Raw genomic sequence first — 23435 nt, 5'->3', positions numbered from 1 at the left:
GCTGATCGCAAAGTACTCAGCAAGTAGCGACCCATCTCGCTGCTCCCCTTCCCAGCCAAAGTAATCAAGAGGACCAACAACAGACCACTTAGAATGCCACAAACTGACCACCTAGAATGCCACAAACTCCTGGGCGATTTGCAATGAGGATTCCAATACAACCACAATACTGAAACAGCCTTCATTGCTCCCACAGATGAAATTGGCACCATCCTCGACCATGTACAAATCATACTCTCATCGCCAGACTACACACAGCGGGAATACAAGGGCCAGCACTCAAATTGATAGCTTCCTTCCTCCCTAGAAGAACACAATGAGTCAGGTACTCGCCGTTCACATCAGAACCCAAGGGCCTAATCTGCGGCATCCCACAGGGATCATCACGCAGCCTCACACTTTTCATCATAAACATAATGCCTCTGACAAACATCATCAGTTACCATGGAATCAAAATCATCTCCTGTGCCAGCTCATTTTTTACCTCTCAGACAACATGGCACCACCAAGACAAACTTCAAACAATACATGACCAGTGTGGCAAATTGGATGGAAAATACTGCCTCCAGTTTAACACCAACAAAACTGAAGTGCTTCTCATGTTGTTCATTTGCAACATTACCAGACTTTACCATCCCACAGAACTTGGGCAGTTACTGCAACCTTGCACATTCTCCATTCCTGATACGTGATGAATAGGCGGCTTCATTGCTCTTTGGGTCTTCACATTTCTTGCTATAATTTCTCTTCTCAGGTCTTACTATCAAAAAATGAGTACAGACAATTTTCCTTTCCTCTAGCCAATGAAACCTTGAGAATACACCTGCAAAGGAAAAGGACATGCTGACCAAGCAAAATGCATTTCAAAATCAAGGCTTTAGACAGGCTAACTTTAACTAAACATTTAAACATGCACTTCAAATACATGATTATGTTTGTGCACTTGCAACTCAAAAACAAATGCAGATGTGAGTTAAATCATACATGATTACTCTTTTAAAGGTAACTTTCAGAATATATCCAAATGTGACTTAAAGTATAAATGCCAATGTGAATACAAAATACATGTCTTCATGGCAAACTAAACCTCAGTGCACACGTTTATAAAGCTCTAGTTTCTACAGTAAATACATTTCATTAATGCATTTAAATGTTCACACATGTTAATAAAGTTATGGCAAACAGTAAATATAGTGCCAAATGTAGGTACATAAGGGCATTTCTGTGACATATAAGGGTGGTGTCTAAATTACGCTCCTCCACTTGCAGTGACCTCACTGCTTCCTTGCCAACAGCCAGCAGCCGTGCTTGGCTTCAGGGCAGGACTGGGAACTAAAAGCATCCCTGGTACATGTCATCCCAGCCCCAATGCTGAACAGTGCGAGTCGCCGCATGTCCGATCACTGCAAACTAATCTTTGTTTCTATCCTCACGCATTTTAAATAAAAAATAAAAAATTTGGAAAATCAAGCATTTCACCACACTTTTCCCATCACCTACTGAAATGTCATAACTATTAAACCATACTAAAATACATTTCAGTATACCAGAATATCTGGCAATGGTAGGCATACCAGGGAGTAGGCAGTTATCCTACTGGACAATGATGAGAAAGATACCAGGAATGTAACCAAAGTACAAGATATTGTTAGTTTAGTGCTATGCTGGCAGTACCCACCTTACTATATTGCTCAAATCCCTCAAACCCCTATTTCTCAAATCCCACAACCCAATTAAGCTGTTGCCCTGAAACTACTGCTAGAAGTTAGGAATGAGGTGAAGTGGCAGGTCAATGTGCTTCTGGCAGGGATTTAATTGGCAATAGCAGCAACTCGGTACCGCGTGAACCAGTCACTCAGCTTCAAGGAAGTAACTTGCAAAACATGTGTTTTAATTCATTTTTAAATCTAAGCAGCTTCCCCCGACGAAGGGCATACAAATAAACCCAAAATGCATTGGGATTAAGTTTTTAGCTGTGAAACATGAATTAAATGTCCCTACGTGACGTTGTAAGAGGCTTGGAATGGCACAACTGCCTCATATGAAAGAAATGGGCTTTTGGACAGTTTCATTGTGAATGAAAAAGTCAAGTTGGATGAACTTTGATAACTATGGAATAAATCATTGAATTTGGCATACAAAAAGTTTTGCAAGTTACTTTTTTGAAGCTGTGCGACTGGTTCACGCAGTACCGAGTTGCTGCTATTGTTGTTTTAGTTTACATAGGTGTCATGAGGCGAGGCACGACCCCAGTCTGCATGCAAACAGGATTAAATTGAAAAACATGGAGAAAAATTTGACAAATAATAGGTGTGCAACTGCTATCCCATTGTGCATTGATCAATAAATTCTTGCCTCACTAGCAGTGTTGCACCCGACGCAATAAACAATAAATGAGATTATCACTGAAGTTATTATGTAACATCTTCACGAATTATGCTGTCACAGTTCATGGAGAAATAAAATGACTTATGGACTGTCTTCTTGGAACCACATTGAAACAGTAGAGTTAAACGCACACATCATATGGAATATAGTAGCTTTTTTGTTAAAATGAGGACCGACATGGCACCAACTGATTAATTGTTATAAGTGATTGCACTTCATGATTTGGTTTGACACACAACAGTTTTTCATGTATAACAAAATGCGGGGGTCAGTTTTCATGATATAGACTTAATGTTAAGTTATCCAGTATTATGGGTGTCTTTCATAGATTCATATGCCTGAATCATTCCCCGTCGTCGAGACGGGAGTCTCCGGTACATAGAAAAGTAATGTCTTATAGACATACATAGAGAATAGTAAGCCTAAAGGCCTCACCTTAGTAACATATCCATGTCCTTTTGTAAAAAGGACCAAACTCTAGGGAAGAGCCAATCAGCTATCACCTCCCTCTAGAACCTTCCTGGCCTCAGTCCCTCAGATTTTCTACCGCACATTGTGCTAAGGGAGTCTCCTCTGAGCTCTGCTCAGATTCTGTGTTTTTTCACTTCATTAAATGACTTTGTTGTCAAGGATTCTTTTCTACTATGGATTATCTTCAAATACATTCTTTAAAGAAGGTCTGGTAAGGAGAAGAAAATATTTTTCAAGAGCCTGTGCAACTTGATTCTAGAGGTTGGTCTGCTCTGATCCTCACACGACTGCATTTACTTTCTATACCGCAGGCCAAAGACTGCAAGGTATGTCGCACTTTCTTAAGTAAGTTTTTGAGAGGTCGTGAAGGGAGATTTTTAATATGGTGTCAAACACTAAGACCAGAAAGGAGGTTTTTTATTTTCTCGAGTGACCGTGATGAGCCGTTATCCTCAACGTCTAGGAGACCTCAAAAGAGAAGAGAATCTCCTCAGACTCATTCCTCAGAGGAACATCCTGAGAAGGCCCTCAAAAAGACCACTCATGGGTCTTCTGGGCGCAGTTCTTCAAAATCTCCTCACTCTGTGGAAAAGGAGAGTAAAGGACTTGCTTTTGGAGAAAAATCATGTAAAAAAGACGACTTCTGAGCCGTCAAAATCACCTCCTCTGGTCATAGGACCCTTCAGAAAGGCGTCTTCTATACCTCCTGAGGTAAAGACTAAGAAGCCAACATCGTCAACAGGATCGTCGACTAAGAAACCATCATCATTGCCTATTACAGCTTCATCGTCTACGATGGCCTCATCTACGATGGCCTCATCTACGATGGTCTTGTCTACGATGGCCTCGTCTACGATGGCTCGTCTACGACGGCTCGTCGACGATGGCTCGTCTACGACGGTTCTTCGACGATGGCTCGTCGACGACGGCTCGTTGACGATGGCTCATCTACGACGGCTCGTCGACGATGGCTCGTCTACGACGGCTCGTTGACGATGGCTCGTCTACGACGGCTCGTCTACAATGGCTCGTCGATGATGGCTCGTCGACGATGGCTCGTCGACGATGACTTGTCGACGACGGCGGTCTCGTCTATGACTGCTCGTCTACGACGGCCTGTTTACGGCGTCGACGACGGCCTCATCTACGATGGCCTCGTCTACGATAGCTCATCTACAATGGCTCATCTACAATGGCTCGTCTATGACTGCTCGTCTATGACGGCCTGTTTACGGCGTCGGCGATGGCCTCTTCTACGATGGCCTCATCTACGATGGCTTGTCTACGATGGCTCGTCTATGACTGCGTCGTCGACGAAGGCCTCGTCTATGACTGCTCGTCTACGACGGCCTGTCTATGGCGTAGACGATGGCCTCGTCTATGACTGCTCGTCTACGACGGCCTGTCTATGGCGTCGACGATGGCCTCGTCTACGATGGCCTCATCTACGAGGGCTCGTCTTTGATGGCTCATCTACGACGGCATCGTCATTGACGGCCTCGTCTACGACGGCCTGTCTACGGCGTCGACGATGGCCTAGTCTTCGATGGCCTTGTCTTCGATGGCCTCGTCTACCATGGCCTCGTCTACGATGGCCTCATCTACGATTGCTCCTCTACGATGGCTCGTCGTCGACGGCTTCGTCTACGACGGATCGTCTATGACGTCGCCTACGACGGCCTCGTCTACGACTGCTCGTCTACGACGGCATAGTCTATGACGCTGATCTTGTCGACGGACTCGTCGACGAGGGAAATTCCGACAATTCTGGAATCTCTTATAATGTGGTAGAGAGGGCTGCTCAACATTTTAAGATCTCATTGGTCTCTCAAGAACAGGTCTGCTTCTTGTATGACTTCACAGAACCTCTCAAGAAGGCAGTAAGGTCAATACCGATTATCGAGTACCTAAAGTCAGAAGGGGTAAAGGTCATGCAGAACCCCTCCTCTGTATCACCAGTGATCCCTCAGTTGGATAAGAAGTATAGGGCGCCAGATACAGCACCGGCGTGTTTAACAGGACATCCTAAGCAGGACTCCGTGGTGACACAGGCGGCCCAGAAGACCTCCAGGAATCCTTCGGCCCCTTTGTCGCTTCCTCCTGTTAAGGAGGTAAGAAGAGTGGACAACATTGGGAACAGGTTTTCCTCAATATTGGCAATGACGGTATAGGCCGCGAACGCCCTAGAGCTCTTGGGACGCTATAATAGGCAATTGTGGGCACACATAACCCCATAGCTGTCGGAATTGCCAGATTCATCCAAAGAGGAAGTAAAGAGGATTCTGCTAGATGGTGAAGCATCGGCGTCAGAAACTATGGACTGCGCGATGGATATCGCTGTGACAGGGTTACGCCAGTTGGCTGGAGCAGCAGTCTTGCAGCTCCAAGGATGGCTAAAGGCAACCTCTTTCCGTCCTGAGGTGCAAACAAAGATTTTGGACATGCCATATGTTAGCCAGTTACTATTTGGCACAAAAAATTGACAAAGCAGACACTGCGAGAGCTTTGGGAACTCTTCAGTATAAGAACCAGTCCTTTAGTAGAAATAGAGGAAGAGGACAGTCTTCCTACAGAGGAAATTATTAATACAAGTCTTCCTGCCCTTCAGGCCAGAGTAGACCCAATACCAACAGCGCCAACAACAGCAAAACAAGCAATCCTCTTTTGGGAGGTCGTCCTTTCAAGGTAAAGGACAGCGGAAATAACTAAAATCTACGGCTGCTTCTATGAGAGATCTCGATTATGCTGCAGAAAGGAGCAATAGAGAGAGTACCTCCATCTCAGAATGGAAAAGGGTTTTATTCCTGCTTCTTTTTATCCAGAAAAAAAAAAGACAAGAAGTGGAGACCAATCTTGGACCTTAGGGCCCTCAACAAATTCCTAAGAAGCAGTTGTTTCGCATGGTAACGATCCAGGAGGTCTTGCAACTACTGTAACAGCAGGATTTTAGGGCGTCCCTAGACATACAGGACGCTTGCTTCCATTTCCCAATTCACAGGAATCACAAAAAGGTACTTGCAATTTGCAGTAGCGGGCAGACACTTGCAGTTTCGCGTCCTGCCCTTCGGACTCAAGTCTGCACCGCGCATATTCGCGAAATGTCGTACCCCGGTGGCGGCATATCTCAGACAGTGCCATCACCAAGTCTTTCCGTATCTGAATGACTGGCTGGTCAGGGCTCCATCCTTAGAAGACGCGTCCAGGTTTTCCAACGCCTGTTTAAAGCTTTCGATTGCTTGGGTCTCACCCTCAATCAGGAAAAATCGGTCCTACAACCTTCTCAGTGCATCAGTTTCCTAGGTGCAACCTTGGACACACGGTCAGCAAAAGCTTTCCCATCCAGAGAGAGGATGAACAAGCCCCTTGCACTAGCTGCTATAGTAGCCTCGAAGAAAGTCTTGACAGTCCGTCTCTTCAAATCCCTCCTGGGGATGATGTCAGCGTGTATCCTCCTGATTCCTCACTGTCAGCTACGAAAGAGGAATCTACAGGAGGCGCTCTCGAAGCAGTGGGTCCAATGCACAGGGTTATTCGACGACCACATAAAAGTGAATCCTCAGATGGTTGGAGCCCTGCAATGGTGGATGTCATCTCAAAACCTGTCTCAAGGCTTGTCATTCCTGCTTCCGGCTGCTCCTCATGTTGTCACAACAGGCGCCTCCTTGGAAGGCTGGGGAGCTTTTCTGCAAGAGCTACAGATAAGCGGGTAGTGGTCTCCTATGGGGAAGAAACTACATATCAATCTGCTCGAACTGCGGGCGGTCTTCCTGGCCCTTCAAGCTTTCCTGCCAAGAATAAAAGATTCCCTGGTGCTCATCCGGAAAGACAGCACCACGGCTAAGCACTACTTCAACAAAGAGGGAGGGACACGCTCGCTGACACACTCTCGCGAGTTGCAAAAAATAATCTGGTTTGGTTCATACTCCACAATATAACCCTAAGAGTGGAATATGTCCCAGGCACGGACAATGTGCTCACCGACGCGTTGAGCAGGCAGAAAACATCGCCACACGAGTGGGAGCTAGATCAACAAATTATCGACCAGATCTTCTCCAGATGGGGCACGCCGCAAATCGATCTATTTGCGACGACAATGAACGCCAAATGCCCACACTTCGCAAGTTGGCATCCCCAGTCAGGGTCTCTAGGGAATGCATCTTCCATCGCATGGTGCAACGTCGTTGCGTTCGCCTTTCCGCCATTCCCGATGCTTCCCAGAGTCCTCAGGAAAATTTAGGTGAAGCCTTATACTCTAATTTTAATAGCCCCAACTTGGCCGAGGCAACATTGGTTCACAGAGCCCCACCGTCTATCCCTGGAGCCGCCGGTCCACCTGTGGCAGTATCTATCCCTGCTTACAATGAACAACAATAAAGTTCAACATCCGGATCTGAAGTCTCTCAGGTTAGTCGCCTGGCTCCTCAGTTCAGAGAGTTCCACAATCTGAATATTCCACAAGACTGTAGACATTCTTGCCAGAGCAAGGGCGGATAGCACGACCAAGACGCATTCCCTGAAATGGAAGTGCTTTTGTGTTTGGTGTGCAGATCACGGAATTCGGCCTTTCTCCATATCACCGGAGCAAATATTACCTTATCTATTACATCTGGCGCAGTCGGGCCCAGCCCACTCCTCCATTAAAGCACACTTAGCAGCAATATCTCGTTATAAAGAACTTCAACGAGTCCATCGCTCTGGTCAAGTGGGTTGATTAAGTAATTTCTAAAACGATTATACAGATCTTTCCCACCAGTAAGGATGTTGCCACCTACCTGGCATCTCAATGTGGTTCTTAACCAGCTCATGAAACATCCGTTCAAACCAGTACACAGAGCTGACCTAAAGTATGCCTCGCGGAAATCAGCACTGCACCTGACGCTCACATCTGCAAGGGGGGTCAGTGAGCTACAGGGGTTTTCAATCCAGGATCTTTTTCTACAGTTTAATAACGACAGAGTAATCCTGAGAACCAATCCTAGGTTTATCTCAAAAGTCCCGTCGGACTTCCACCTAAATGAACCTGTGGTTCTGCGTTCCTTCTTTCCAAACCCAAGCACGGCAGCTGAGAGATCGCTGCTTTCTTTGGATCTCAAGCGATGCTTGAAGTTTACACAGACAAAAGGAAAACATTCAGGAAATCTAACCAGCTATTTGTAGCTTACAGCAGACCTAGGAAAGGTCTACCGCTTGCCAAGCAGAGCATCTCCAGATGGATTTCTGCAGCCATTGCTTTCTGTCATGACCAAGCTGGACAGCCATTGCATTCCAAAGTGAGAGCGCACTCCACGAGAGCTATGTCCACTCTATAGCTCTCTTTGCAGGGGTGCCAGTCATTGACATTTGCAGGGCGGCAACATGGAAGTCGCCGCATACCTTCACTAGGCACTACTGCCTGGACACGGAGCTGATGAATGATGCAGCAGTGAAACAATCAGTGTTACGCCATCTTTTCAGTAAGATGAGCCTTCCTCCGTCCCTCCATCCTACTCTGGTGTGCACATTTCTTTAGTAACTCTTATTGTGGAGGTCTAATGATTGTTCATGCTCGCATGATGTGTCTTATCTAAGGACTTGTATATGCTGTTCCATCAGAAATGTGCACTCTGCATTGCTTGCTACGCTGATTCAGGCAAGTGAATCTATGAAAGACACCCATAATACTGGATAAGAAATGCGTTACTTACCTGTAACGGCAGTTATCCAGTATTGGTGTCTTTCATAGATTCACATGCAACCCTCCTGCCTCCCCTGGAAGGACTCACCTAACTCTCTCAGTGTCACGCCTACTTAGCTTAGTGCGTATGAAAATCTGAGGGACTGAGGCTCCTGGCAGGAAGGTTCTAGAGGGAGGTGATAGCTGATTGGCTCTTCTCTAGAGTTTGGTCCTTTTTACAAAAGGACATGGATATCTTACTAAGGTGAGGCCTTTAGGCCTACTATTCTCTATGTATGTCTATAAGACATTACTTTTCTATGTACCGGAGACTCCCGTCTCGACGACGGGGAATGATTCAGGCATGTGAATCTATGAAAGACACCAATACTGGATAACTGCAGTTACAGGTAAGTAACGCATTTCGTCTGTTCCATTGCAAGGGTTTATGGGACTTGTAGTTGTTGAGAATATGAGGGAGGGGCTGGGATTTGAACTGAAGGGTGAATGGACTCGCAGTTTCTAACTGGACAGAGTGGTAGTTGATTAAACTGCTGGGATTGGAGGGATGGATTCAGATGAACTGTTTAAATTGTGAGTACAGGGTTGCTCGAGTTTCTGGTCCAAATGGCAGTCACGAAAGAGAGGAGGGCACAGAATGGTTATGAATAACTTTGGAACACAAGCAGTTGATTTAAAGAAAACGGGACCGAGGGAGGTTATATAGTTAAGCTGTTAATGTACAGGGTTTTGGCAATCAATATATATTTTACCGTAGGGGTTACAGAGATGTTTATCACGAAGCTAATGAAAAGAATACTGGGCATGTCGAGTGTTTACTGAATAACGCTGGAAAATGGCAGGTTTAACATCGAGGATGGAGTCGGGGAGTTTCGCTGCGTGCATTAAACTCTTGATGAGATTAGAACATCATGAAAGCATTGAGGGAATGTTATGTTGATAACCATTTAGGTTGTAAGGAGTCACTTTTAAAATTCTGATTGGTTCACCGCAGAATGTATTGTTGTAAAACATTATAGTGTTTGTTGATGGAAGACTAACATGGGTTTTAGTTCATTTTTAAATCTAAACCGCTTCCCCTGACGAAGGGCATACAAATAAACCCGAAATGCATTGGGATTACGTTTTTAGCTGTGAAACATGAATTAAATGTCCCTACGTGATGTGGTAAGAGGCCTGGATTGGCACAACTGCCTCATGTGAAACAAATGGGCTTTTGGACAGTTTATTGTGAATGAAAAAGTCAAGTTGGATGAACTTTGAGAACTATGGAATAAATCATTGAATCTGGAATACAAAAAGTTTTGCAAGTTGCTTCTTTGAAGCTGTACAAATGGTTCACGCAGTAATGAGTTGCTGCTATTGTTGCTTTAGTTTACATACGTGCTATGACGCGAGGCACGGCCCCCAGTCTGCACGCAAACAGGATAAAATTGAAACACTTGGAGAGAAATTTGACAAACAATAGGTGTGCAACTGCTATCCCATTGTGCATTGAGGGATTTAAGTGGGCCAGGTTCGTCTGGGTCTCAGACCTAGAAGCAATTAAATACGGACATTGAAACAGGTCCCTATCGGGTCTTATACTTCTGTCCTGAGCTTTAGAGACAAAGAGACTCCGTGAATTCTGAATAATTGATGTAACAACGTTAAGATAATCCATATCAACATGTTTTATTTGAGCTCAACCTTAATCTTGCACTCCATATAAGTGTTTGCTGTTTCCACCATGACGTGTTTCTGTAATTTTCACACAGTATCAGTCAGTGGGTCAGAAAGGAATTCAGAATAGATGGTCATCCAAACCTTGGCCTCTCTGCAGAGCACACAGCACAAAGGTTCACGTATTCCCGATGCAATTTTGGGTCTGTGCAAATGTTTGTGAAACAGGTACACAATTGTCAAAATATTGACAAGGGGAAAGTAAAAGAAAATGCAGTCCTTACAGGTGAGTGGGTGTGTTGTGTTTTTAGGGGTGTGGTGAAGTGAAGGAGATGCGAGGAAGTGCATTCAGGAGAGAGTGAAAAGTGGATGCTCAAGAGGAAACAGATGAGGTGTAATATATAGATGGAGGAGATATGGCGTGAAAAAGGGTGTTCATTTCTAACAATGAGTGAACATAATGGGTGTGATTGAAACACTCTGAAGACTACTACCACTTCCACACGCCTGAGTAATGTTTAATTGAGAGTATCGCAATTAAAACATATTGAATATGAATAATTTATAATAAAATCATTGACAAAGCCAATAGTCCTGACTAGTCTTAAGTGTATGTCAGTTGTTATGTTATGTATCTGGATTCTACAGAAAGGTTAGAAAGGATTCAGATTACTGTTCAGATGGCTCTCTATGGAAATCACAGAAATGTGGTTGACGTTACGCCCTTAGTTACATACATCCCACCACTTTTAGACCCCCCACCCCTACATTTTTCACCTCACTTAAGGCCCGGGCTTCTGGGAGTGTTCTTTGTGGCACGTGCTCCTAAATCTACCAGCCAATTAAGACGCTGACGGTTTAGCCCAGGATGTGGTATAACACCCTGAAAAAAAGGGTGAGTTCAAACCAACTGTGTAAATAGTTGTAATTTTTCACACTACTAAAACTATTTGATTCAATATCAAAGTATTTTTCTATGCTGTGAACCCCAAACAGGACACATCATAAAACAAATATGTATGTTTTTACGCATCTGACTTAAATATTAACGGTTACTGTGGAAGTAGGATCGGCACTGTACTAACCACACTGAAGCAATGGTGTATGCTGAATTATGCACTTTTATTCGGAGCGCTGGGGAAGTGCTGCCTTCTCTAGCTCCGGCCTCGCGCACCTAAAATGGCAGCGCTTCCGGTTCTGGTTGGGGCGTGCCCCTAAACCACTAGACCGTTACCACATATCTCCCCCCTTTAATAATACAAAGTAACCCCCAAAAGAATCAGTCTTACTTGGTGCTCATGTCAAAGTCTTCAAACTTCTTGGGTACTTTTACCAATCTGCCCGCTCTCGTTCTGGATGTACCCTTCACCTGCTGTCCATTTCCCCCTTCTTGGAGTGTCTCTAGCCGCTTGCCCTCTGACGTGCTACTTCGTTCTTGTTCAGTAGCTCTCCTCTTGTCTATGTCCTTGCTGACTCCTCCACGGGATATCTCTGCTCTATTCTCTGTGTCTCTGTCCTCTCCTGGTTTGCACATCATTGACTTCTCTCCTCCCACTGTACCATCTCCTTCCTGTCCTTCATTGCTTTCCTGTGGGTGTGCGTCTTCTATTCTTGTCTCTTCCCAGTTGAGGATTTTGTTACATTTTGCCATTCGATCTTGCAACCATACCTTCCCATCGCTGAGTAGTGCGGATCTGGCATATGGCTCGATGACCTGGAGTGGTGGGGTGAACTTGCTTTCCCCCTTTCTTTTCATTACTGCCTCTTTGACCCTCACCCACTCTCCTTTTTCCAATGACTTCCCACTTGTGCTGCACCTTTTGTTGTACTCTCGTGTGTATGTGGCTTGTGCATCTTCCAGGTTCCTTTTTACTACCGCTGGAGACCATTTACTTTGTACCACCATGTGCCTCCATGCGAGGTTGTCTTTGGTGAAGGGTTCCCTTCCTCTAAGTACCTTGAAAGGGCTGTACCATGTAGTTCCTGGAGTGATGCGGTATGCCCACAGCATCTTATGCAATTCTGTTTCCCAGTCTAGCCCGGCACTTATAGCTGCTTGGATGGTTCCCTTGATAACTCTATTGAATCGTTCGACCAGTCCATTTCCAGCCGGATGGTATATGGGTGTGTGTTTTACTTCAATCCCGTTCCTTGCCATGTACGCATCCCATTTAGCTGACACAAATTGCGGTCCATTATCACACGTTATTACTTTAGGGATACCCTCTTTCACAAACACTGCGTTTAGGAATGACAACACTGCTTTGGTGTCTATATTTTCTTTAATCTCCACCTCTGGCCATTTAGAGTATCTGTCTACCATAACTATGGCATACTTCTGCACTCCTTCTTTATCTAGGATGGGTCCTATAATGTCAATGGACACCATCTCTCATGGACTGCTTGGTGTGGGGAACTTTCCTAGTGGCGGTCTCATCAAAGTCTGTGATTTGTCCGCACGGGAACATGATTCACATTTCCGCACATGTCTTTCAATTTGGGCATCTATGGCGGGCCACCAGTACATTTGTTTGGCTAAGGCTTTCATTTTAGTTATTCCTTGATGGCCTTAATGTAGGAGAGACAAAAGATGCTCCACTAGTGCTTCGGGAGGAATGACCTTGTCTCCTCTCAAAAGGAAAATGGGATTTTCCCCTAACGACAGTTCTTCTCTGACTTCCCAGTATATTCTCATTTGACTGTCCAGATGCTTTTTGTCAGGCCACCCATGCACTACATATCCCTTGACTGCTTCTAGTGTTTCGTCTCTTCCATACGCATCGGCCCACTCCTGTACGCTGATGCTCTGCTCCATGTCTTCCATGGTGGCCACCATGTACCCCTCCCAACCCGGAGGTGTCTGTTCTTCGGCTTTTTCCTTAGCTGCCGCTCTGCTAAAAAAATCTGCCACCTTGTTCTCTGGTCCAGGTATGTACTCCACCTCATACACATAGTCCAACAACTTCAGAGTCATTTTGGTTATACGGGGCGTGGCATGTGCATGTCCATCGGATGTAAGGACCTTGATTAGATGTTTGTGGTCCGTTTGTACTAAGAACTTAGCTCCCCATAGAAATTGTCGAAAGCGTTCCATGGCCCAAACAACCGCCAACATTTCTTTTTCAATGACGCTAAATTTTTCTTCATTGGGGGCCAGCGATCTCGAAGCAAAGCACACCGTGGAGGCCTCTCCCGTTTCAGCTTGTTGCGTAAGCCCTTATCACTGGCGTCCGTGGTCAGTATTGATCTCGCTTCTTGGTCGAATCCTTTGAGTGGAATCGCTTTGCTCATTTCCTCCTTCAGTGCTACAAACTCCTCTTGTTCCTCTTTGCCCCATTTGAACCCATTCTTTTCCTTCAGCAGTTGTCTGATGTGGTAGGTCTTCGTGGCAAAGTGAGGGATGAATTTACTATAGAATTCGGCCATACCCAAGAACGACCTGACACCCTCTTTCCTCGTGGGGGCCGGCGCTTCCTTTATAGCTGTCATGTTGGCTGTCTTCGGTTCGATCCCCTTCTCGCTGATCTCATGTCCTAGATAGGTCACTGATTGTTTTTCTAATTTGCACTTGTCCTATTCAGCCGTGAGCCCGTTTGTTTTCAGTATTTCCAGGACCTTGTGCACCTTCTCGTCGTGTTCCTTCTTCGACCTCCCCATTACCAGGATATCATCTTGGAAGTACTGAACACCTTCCACTTTCTGGAACAGTTTGTGCATTAACTTTTGGAACACGGCTGCTGCTGACGCTAGTCCGAACGGCATTCTCACGAATTTGTAACACCCGAAGGGTGTGATGAAGGAGGTAAGGTGGCTGCACGACGGGTGTAGAGCTACTTGATGGTAAGCTGATGACAAGTCCACCGTTGAGAACCATTTGATGCCTTTAGTCTTGGCAAGCATTTCATTGATGCGGGGAAGAGGGAACTTGTCAACTAGAATGTTTTTATTTAGCTCTCCAAGGTCCACGCATAATCTCACCTTCCCGTTCGGCTTCTGCGCTACGACCAAGGGGGACAACCATTCCGCGCTCTCGATTGCTTTAATTATTCCGTGTTTTTCCAATCTCTCCAGTTCATTTTGCACTGCTTCGCGGCACCTAAAAGGTATGTTCCTGGCCTTGTGGGACACCGGTATGGCTCCCTCCTTCAGGTGGGTCATGTGTGTTTACTTGGTCAATCGTTCTATCTCTCCTCTGAACACTTCAGGGTATACTCTTTTCCACTCCATACCTTCATGGATACCTTCTATTTCTGTAGTCATTACTTTCTCAACTCTTCCTGGATTTAGTTTGATGCCTAGATCGCCTTGGTCCCTCCAACCAAGCACAGACGGCCCCTTTTCTGACACATATAGCTTACATTCCGCCTGTCGTCCTCGGAACTCAAATGGTAGGGAACAATATCCGACCATGGGAATCCGTTGTCCCGTGTAGGTGACCGGTCTCACATCCATGGGTTGTAGCTCCTTCCTGACGGTTCCTACAAATTCTTCTTCCCATACCTTTCTCTGGACTATCGTGATGGGAGATCCAGAGTCAGCAACTATGTTAATCGATACTCCACCAATGTTCATTTTCAATACTGGTTTGCTGGACGCTTTGCAATTTACATCCAACACCTGCACATCAATGTATAGTATTTCTTCGTCCTCTTCGTCATTACCTGGCCCAACATTGTCTTCCTCCTCACCCTGGTCTACATATTTTATTGCAGCACTTTTCGGTTTTCGCCTGCAGACTCTTTCATAGTGTCCAAACGTCCCGCAATATGCGCATTTGGCCTTGAATGCTGGACACGCTCTGTCGTTTCCTATGTTGGAGGCACTGCCGCATCTGTAGCAATTCGTTTTTCTGTCCCAGTTGGCTCTTTGTCCCGCTCCTGCGTTTTGCTGTTTCCTCTTGGCAAACTGATTTCTCGGCTGACCAATCTGTTTCGGTCTCTCTCCCTTGTCGCTTGTCATCACCTTGCACACTGTTATTTTGCTGCTGGTGTCCTTCCTGGCTGCTTCCGCACACCTCTTGGACAGCTCCGCCTTTTTTACCAATGCCCACACTTCTTTGAGCGGTGCGTCGCCATTGACCCATAGTTTTTCTTGTACTGTGGTGTTCGAGGTGTGCATTATGATTTGGTCTCTCATCAATTCATCATGTAGATTACCAAACCTGCATGTCAATGCGAGTTTTTGGAGTGCCGCTACATACTCATCGATGGTTTCTCCGCTGTCCTGCTTCCTCTGGAAGAAATTGCATCTGTCTATGGCTACGCACACCACCGGTCTGTAATGGGCATCTATGTCCTCAATGACATGCTGAAACACATCTGTATCCGTCGCCTGTCTGGTTGCCTTTATCATGTTGTCATACACACGGATTCCTTCAGGCCCTAGATTGTGTAACAATATCTTCTTCTTTCTTGCACTTGAAAATGCCCCATCACTTTCTTCTTCCAGTGCCGACAGATAGTTTTGGAAGTACCTCTTCCAGTCTTCCCACGGCATCGTGGGTTTCCCTCTCTTTGGCAAGAATGGTACTAACGCACTCAGGGATGTGGACGCCGTCGACATCCTTTCTCTGTCCCTCTGGGGCTCTTGAACTTGTCCACTGTTGCTTGGTGGGCTACCTGGGGCTGTTCTCTCCCCTTCTTCTCTGTTGGGGCTTGAGTCGTCACCCTCACCTCCTGACGCGCCTCTGGCGTCCAGGTGTGCCCCTTGTTACTGTCTCTTTGCCCTTCCCTAGTGCCTTTCGCCTTATCTGTACACTGACCCGTGACCCTTTGTGGCAGCTTCGTATTGGCGTGTCGTCTGCCTGCTCTTGGCTCTGGGTGTAGTCCCTGCTCGAGGGATAGTTGTGCCCCTCTCCCATTGTGGCCCTTCAGTGGCTCTTTCGTGCCCTTTGGCTGCTTGGCAATTGCGCGCTCACCGCAGGCCGGTGTGGCCTTCGCTGTTCCCCGCACCTCACCTCGGCTGTTAGGATGCCTGCTGGGGAATGGCGTGCACTTTCACGGCACCGAACGGTGTCTCCTGTGTGCTCGGCTACATGTGCCGCCCTTTGCGTGGCTGCCTTTTTGGGGGGGGCTCGCTGGTAGCGCTTGTACCTCCCTCTGCCGCGCTCCGATGTGCGTGTGTCCGCCGCCCGGCCTCTGCCTGCGTGGCCGGTGGTCGCCTGATCTCGCTTCCGTTTCGTTCACTTTTTTTTTCTTTTTGGCGGTGGTTACGAATCCCGCCTCGTCGTCATTGTGGAAGTGGGATCGGCGCTGTAATAACCACACTGAAGCAATGGTGTATGCTGAATTATGCACCTTTATTCGGAGCGCCGGGGAAGTGCTGCCTTCTCTAGCTCCGGCCTCGCGCACCTAAAATGCCGCGCTTCCGGTTCCGGTTGGGGCGTGCCCCTGAACCACTAGACCGTTACCACAGTTACAGCAATCACGTTTAAAATAGTATTTTCTCCCAAACTGCAATTAGAGCTGTATTACAAATGTGGAGAATTGAGAAATGCCATCAGTTTGCCGTCTATTCATTGCCTTTACAAAAACGAACCGGGTTAATAAAATGGAAACAAAAGCTTAGCTTCATTTTGGATATACTTGAGACACTTTGAGGAAGAAGCCACTACAAATACCAGAAACTATAAGCTGTTCTACTTTGAACAATTCTATATAAAGAACAGTGCATCATGCACAAAGATCTCGCCTTTGGAGCACTTCGCTTAAACCCACTCAAGCACCCCAGTATACCGCATACCATTGCAATACATACCACCTCACCTTTCCATTACACCCCCACCACACCCTTCATATTCAGTGCACCACTATTTTTATTTATTTCACTGCATATTTGCTTAACATACATCACAAATTGGATTGTCTATTGGCTTTTTTTAAAATAGGCCTTGCTGTTAACCAAGTAATTGATACTCATTTCAGTTAACTTGTATAGATGAAACATTGTGCCAGCCTCTCCATGTTCCAACCTGCCTCCTGCTGCTTGTTCACTGATCTCTACAGCAGGCGCAATACCCTCTGTGCTAACGTACTGAATACATTTATTAGCTGCCTTACATAGATGTTCTGGGATAATGAAAAGTCATCATTTACTCACATTGGTGCTTCCACACATCGTCTGTATCATGCCACTCCCATGCCTTTCTCCCAATCATCTTCTCCCGGAGCCTTTCTCCAATTTATTATTAAGTGAAATGTCATGCCAGCTAATTGTTCTCCTTTATTATAATAATTAGACATACATATAGCTATTTAATAATTAGACGTGATTCATCAGTGTTGGTTCTGACTGGTTTGTGCTTAATCAGTGTTGGTTCTGACTGATATGTAATGTTAGTGTTTTGTAGAAGGCTAAATGAGTTGACAGTGATGCACAAATGTGCGCGTATCAAGTTTTCCAATTCGGTCAGTGCCTCTCTTCCAACAAATAAGTGCATCCGGTGAAATGCTCGCTTTCTATTTTGCTGTCATAGCTGTTAGAATCAAGTGTCCTGGTTTGTCATATGTTTAATTACTGGTCTCCGTTGTCCGACCCTAAAGAGTTCCTTATTATTATTGGGTGTCATGTGGGAAGATGGGTATTTATTAAATAATCCTTTTGGAGATATAGCAGCTGAACATTTTGAGCAGCCTTCTACTCTTCTTCCGACAAATTACTAGCAGTGACAAGTCATGGTAGCTGTTGTGCAGGATGTCGGGTGCACTTTTCCCAAGCAGGGTGTTGGCACAGAGCATGGCATGTAGCTGTGTGAAGTCGACTGATTCCTTTTCCATTACCATGTGATCCATGAACAACTATGCACCACTGCGGCAGCGGCCATGGATGCCTGGCAAGATTGTAAACTAACTGGTCAACAGGGTGGCCCAGCCTAATCTAGACCCGTCTGCCAAGGTAGCATAGCACTACTTTAAAGCGGTGCTGGCTGCAAGGATAGTTCAAAATCAACCACACACCAGGACACTAAGGCAGGAAACAGTTGCTGGGTACATGGCTGTGCTATCTCTCAGTACTAACCACTTGCACGTCACTGGACCCATGGCAGCCTACAGTGCACTTTGACACAGCTAAAGGAGATTTTGTGATGTAAATTAAGGGGTTCTTAATATGAGTCTGGCTCAGTCAGGCTAATGAAACACCGGCTTTGTCTGCTGAACTGGGGTTAACGCTCGCAGGCCTGTCAGTGTAGCTCTGAAAGGGAGATTGACACAGATTCTGTGAGAGGCTGGCTTACTATATGGTGCTCACTTATGTGAGTGTAGCACCCTGAACTGATCCAGGTGAACCCTCATCGTGATTTTAGTGGTCTTAGACAACCTTAGAAAGCTCTCTAAGTGGTAGCTATGAAGCTCAGCATTCAGGCTTAGTCTAGAAGGAGTGTAAAGCAGCTTGTTTTACCAGAACATAATTTTATGGTATAGGTTAAGTGAAAAAGAATCACACAGTGTAGTTATAAAAATTGGTAGTTTCTTACAAACACTCACTAACAGAATGGTACTATCTCCTACCTGGAGATAGAAACACCATACACAATATTTAGGAAATAGAGCACGTAAGTAGCACAAATACACAGTGGTCTCTAGGGGGAGACCAAACTATATACTAAAATAGTGGTATGTGAACCATGAGTCACGTCGAGACTGGACCCAGAAGACGTAGAAGTGTTGGGGACCCAATGAACCACCCAAGGCAATTACCCAAGAACCCCACGGAGACCGTGTGCAGAGTGTGAAAACGACCGCGTGATCAACACAAGTCAATGGGTACATTGCAGTTGCAATTTTAAAGGCTGACCCTGAAGAAACCTCCTGGAAGATGGAAGGTTGAAGAGTCACCCCACCCGTGGATACCCGAGGAACCAGAATACCTACACCAAGGTGTCAAGTGACGTCGTAAACCGCCGGAGATCACAATGGAGCACTTCAGGAAAGAGGCCGCTGGAGAAGAAGAAGATGGAATCCGGTGGAACTCAAAGGTGGAGTTAGGAAGAAAAGAACGTGCAAGCAGAGGGGACAGAGTCTCTGCCACTCAGGAGGGCCCAGGAGGCATGGAAAAGGAATGTCCACCAATGTCAATAGATGCAGGATGATTGACAGTGCCCTTGAAGTTGAAGCTGTGCGGACCAGGTGACACTGTGGAAGACCAGGAGCCGTTCATGAGCTGTCCCACGTTGGATGTCAAGAGCCAGGGGTCAGTGTCCGGCAGAGGCACCAACAATCCTTGGCAGCAACACCATGCATAGAAATCAAAGAAGGTGCAATGTCAGATTCAGCAAGGTCCAGGTGACTCACCACGACTAGGTAAGTCAGAGCAGGCAGTGGAGCTCACTGAAATCAAAGAAGTCCCTTAACAGGACCCAAAGATCTCTGGAGACAAGAGTAGCCCAGCCTTAGCAGCGGCCAGCAGACGCGGTGCCCAGGGGCTCAGTTCTAGCAGTGACGACGAGGGGACCTGGTCACAGACTCAGTCGGAAGACAGTGCAGGCCTTGAGGCAGTAGTAGAACTGCCACCTGTGTTACTGAGCCTGTTGTAGGAGCCAAGGATCAGCAAACTGGTCTGTAACTTTGAGGTGCATGCAGATGCAGGGAAGTGACTCCTTCACTCCAAGGGAGATTCCTTCAGGTGTCTTGGTTGTCCAGAGGCCCAGTCAGCAACCTGTATGGAGCCCTGACACTGATGGTGCCGCAGACTTGCGGGACGATGAGACCTTGAGCAGTCTGAGTCTTCCCAGTTCCCAAAGCGAAGTCCCATGTGGTCAGTACGACTTGGTCAGAGTGTCCAGACAGTTGAAGATGATGCAGAGTTGAATCGAAATTGAATCCCACGACCTATCTAAGGTCCCACCATCAGGTAAGCCCATAAGAAGCCTTGGGAAAGGATTTGGATTCAGGGGTCCCTCCCAGAGGAGGGGTGGGCATTGGGGAGGATACTCCCATGTCCTTTGTCCAGTTTCATAGCAGAGCGGGAGCCAACGGCTCCCTGAGCTGGTTTGAACGGGATTATGCAAGGAGGGCACCAAATGAGCCCTTCAAGCAGACTCAGTGGCGCTGGCAAGTGCCCCCACAGTGTCCCAATACACTAAACCCTCCCTGTGATAGGATACCTATTGTTCTGCCTTCCCCTACTTGAGCTTCGCTCAGCAGCAGGAGGGCAGAAATGTGTCTCTGGCCGGCACAAGCCCTAGCTTACTGTCCGGTTCTGAAAGACTGGTACCAGGAGTAATGAGGGCTTTACAATGTATGGAATTATACCTCTCACACTGTCTACTGTGTAGGGGGGTGTGGGTGTATGATTCTAACATGTTTGCTATCAAAGATGACAGGGTTCGTTACAGCCAGCTTCGAGATGGTCATCGCGTAATGACGCATGGCCACTCTATATGTCATTATAGCTGATTCACTTACAACCGGGAGATTAGACTCTGAAGGTTGTCAGGGTGCCCTGCTCACACAGGGACACCTTCACACTTAGGACCCAGCACCCTGCCTTCAGGATTGAAAGGCCTGTCTTAGGGGTGACTTAAAGGTTTTAATTGCAGTGACCTCAGATTTAGGAAAACCCATATCTTTCGTAAGTGGTGCTAGCACCAGTTTACACAGGCTGCACTGACAGGCTTGTAGTCACAATTTAAGTGGTCTCTCATGGGTGACATAATACATGCTGTGGCCCATGGGAGACCCCTGGTGACATTATGCCCTGGTTACCTTAGTACCATATACTAGGGACGTACAAGGGTACACCAGTAGCCAATCTGGACTGTACCTAAGTACTCACCATGTCCAATTTAGGAGGAATCACAGAGACTGGGGTACTGGTTAGCTGGATCCCAGTTAGACTGGTCAGGAAAACATAATGACACCAGCAAAAAGTGGGGGTGACAATGAAAGCAGATCCTACTTTCCTACAGATGCCCTGTTGTGATGAGGTATCTCGGGCTGCGTAGTCCTAGATTTGTTGCACTGGCGTGCTTCATAAAGGAAAGTGCTTGGCAGGTATAAACACGAGGCCACATTCCGACTTGGCACAATGGTTGAAACCCAAAGCGTTCACCAATGCACACCTGCAGCGATTGGTTCGATCCCCCTCAGCAACGGTGAAGGAGATGACGGGCATTACTGACCACTAAGTAACAAAAAAGGGTTTGGCTCATGAGCAGCAAGGCTGAGCACTCATATATAAACAACCGAACAGAATGTCAATACTGCTTCCTATTTGAAAAATATTTTTATCGAAAAATGTGTGGACATACCATCAAACCATCTTCAAGCTCTATAGTCGCTTTTATTCAATTGTCAAAGTTTCCAAGAAATTTTTCATTTGAACATTAAATATATCTCTAATACACATTTTATCTGTGTTACCTACACATCAATCAGGCCACCTACTCGACCCTCTTTTTGCTAACTGGAATTCCATTTTAACCGCTCCTCCTATCACAATTCCTTGGTCAGACCATAAGCTTATTCTCTTTGAAATCTCTCACGTCCTTAACACCACGAAATCCCCTTCATTCCTGTCTTACAGGCGCAGGAATTGGAAGAGATTTACGCAAGAAGCTTATAAGTTGGCCCTACTGGAAAATCCCCCTCCCCTGTATGACAATTTGTCTAAAAGTTGGGCGGATTATGAGGAATGGACAGAAAAGGCATTGGATAAAGTTGCTCCTTGGACCACGAAAATTCCAGTTAGAAGTAATAAAACGGCTCCTTGGTTCACTGTCGAACTAAAAAGGGCCAAAGCCACATGCAAAAGGTTGGAACGCCTCTGGAGAAGAGAATATAAGACAGAGAGTAAACAACTTTACAAAATTGAATTAAGTAAATACTCCAAACTGATCAGATCAGCAAAGAGTAAATGTCTCAATGACAGAATTTCAAATGCAAATAATCCTGCTAAAGAACTCTTTGCCATATACAAAGAAATAACGGTCCCTGATAGACTATTGGCCCATGATACACTGTCTGATGAACTATGTAACTCCATCGCAGACCATTTCATAAACAAAGTAGACATAATACATGCTTCATTCAATAAAACACCTGTGTGTCCTATACAGGGGAACATGATAGACAATTGCCCGGAAAAAACTGTGCGATTAAATAGTTTTGCAGTACCTGACCGTCAGTCAATGCTTCGCATTGTCAATAGTGTGAAATCAGGCTCACCGAATGATGCTGCTCCCCCTAAATGCTTTTCGGACATCACAGAGGTATTATTAGGGCACATAAGTCATCTTATCTCCCTCTCCTTCCTTGAAAAGCTAGTACCTGAACCTTGGAAAAGAGCTCAGGTGATTCCATTGAAAAAGAAAGCTAACCTCAATATGTCTCAACTTCAGAATCTACGTCCAATTTCTCTGTTGCCATTCTGTATGAAAGTGGCAGAAAAAATTGTGAACATGCAGCTCATGGACTATCTGGAGCAGGGTCAATTCCTTCACCCTACTCAATCAGGTTTCAGAGCTCAATATTCCACTGAATCGGCAGTCCTTTACTCTACTGAATTACTAAGGCAAATAGCCGACAAAGGCCAGACAGCAGGGCTTGTGTTACTCGACTTAAGCGCAGCTTTTGATACTGTGTCACACTCCACGCTGCTATCACGTCTATCTGAGATCGGAGTTGGAGGAGACGCATATGAGTGGATAAAGTCATTTCTGGGAAACAGAAGTTTCCAGATCCACTGTCCACCATTCAAGTCCACTCCCAGACAGCTGAAGCACGGGGTTCCACAGGGCTCAAGTTTGAGCCCTACTCTGTTCAATCTGTATATGGAACCCCTTGCACGCATAGTTGAGTCCTTCGGTGTTAATATTATAACTTACGCCGACGACACGCAACTAATGATCACACTCAGTCAAGACGGTGAAGAGACAGCAACCAACTTTTCAGCATGTCTTTCAGCTGTAGCGAGCTGGATGAATGATAATTGTCTGCGTCTTAATGGAGACAAGACCGAAGTGTTAATCGTTGGGAAGGTTCACTCGGTGTGGTCATCAGACTGGTGGCCCGCAGAACTTGGCCAGACCCCTGTTCCTACGAACTCAGCCAGAAATTTAGGAATGTTATTGGATACCAATCTTTCGTATGTGAAACATATCGAAAAGGTAACGGGCAAATGTTATGCTGTTCTTAAAATCCTGCGTAAAGTTCTAGACCTAGTACCGATAAGCTCTAGGAAATCTCTTGTACATGCCTTAGTCACCCCTCATCTGGACTACGGCAATGCCCTTTTTATAGGG

At 46.0% G+C, this 23435-nt stretch overlaps 1 long non-coding RNA gene across 2 annotated transcripts in view; it reads left to right on the top strand.

The window, feature by feature from the left end:
* LOC144773686 (uncharacterized) overlaps positions 1-23435 on the top strand; it is a 1071276-nt gene that overhangs the window by 532921 nt on the left and 514920 nt on the right. The window lies entirely within an intron of this gene.

The sequence above is a fragment of the Lissotriton helveticus genome, chromosome 1_1, assembly GCF_964261635.1.
Source record: "Lissotriton helveticus chromosome 1_1, aLisHel1.1, whole genome shotgun sequence".
In the NCBI taxonomy this organism is placed as follows: Eukaryota; Metazoa; Chordata; class Amphibia; order Caudata; family Salamandridae; genus Lissotriton; species Lissotriton helveticus.
Note: the sequence above shows the minus strand (reverse complement) of the source record. Positions and strands in the feature narration are given on the sequence as shown.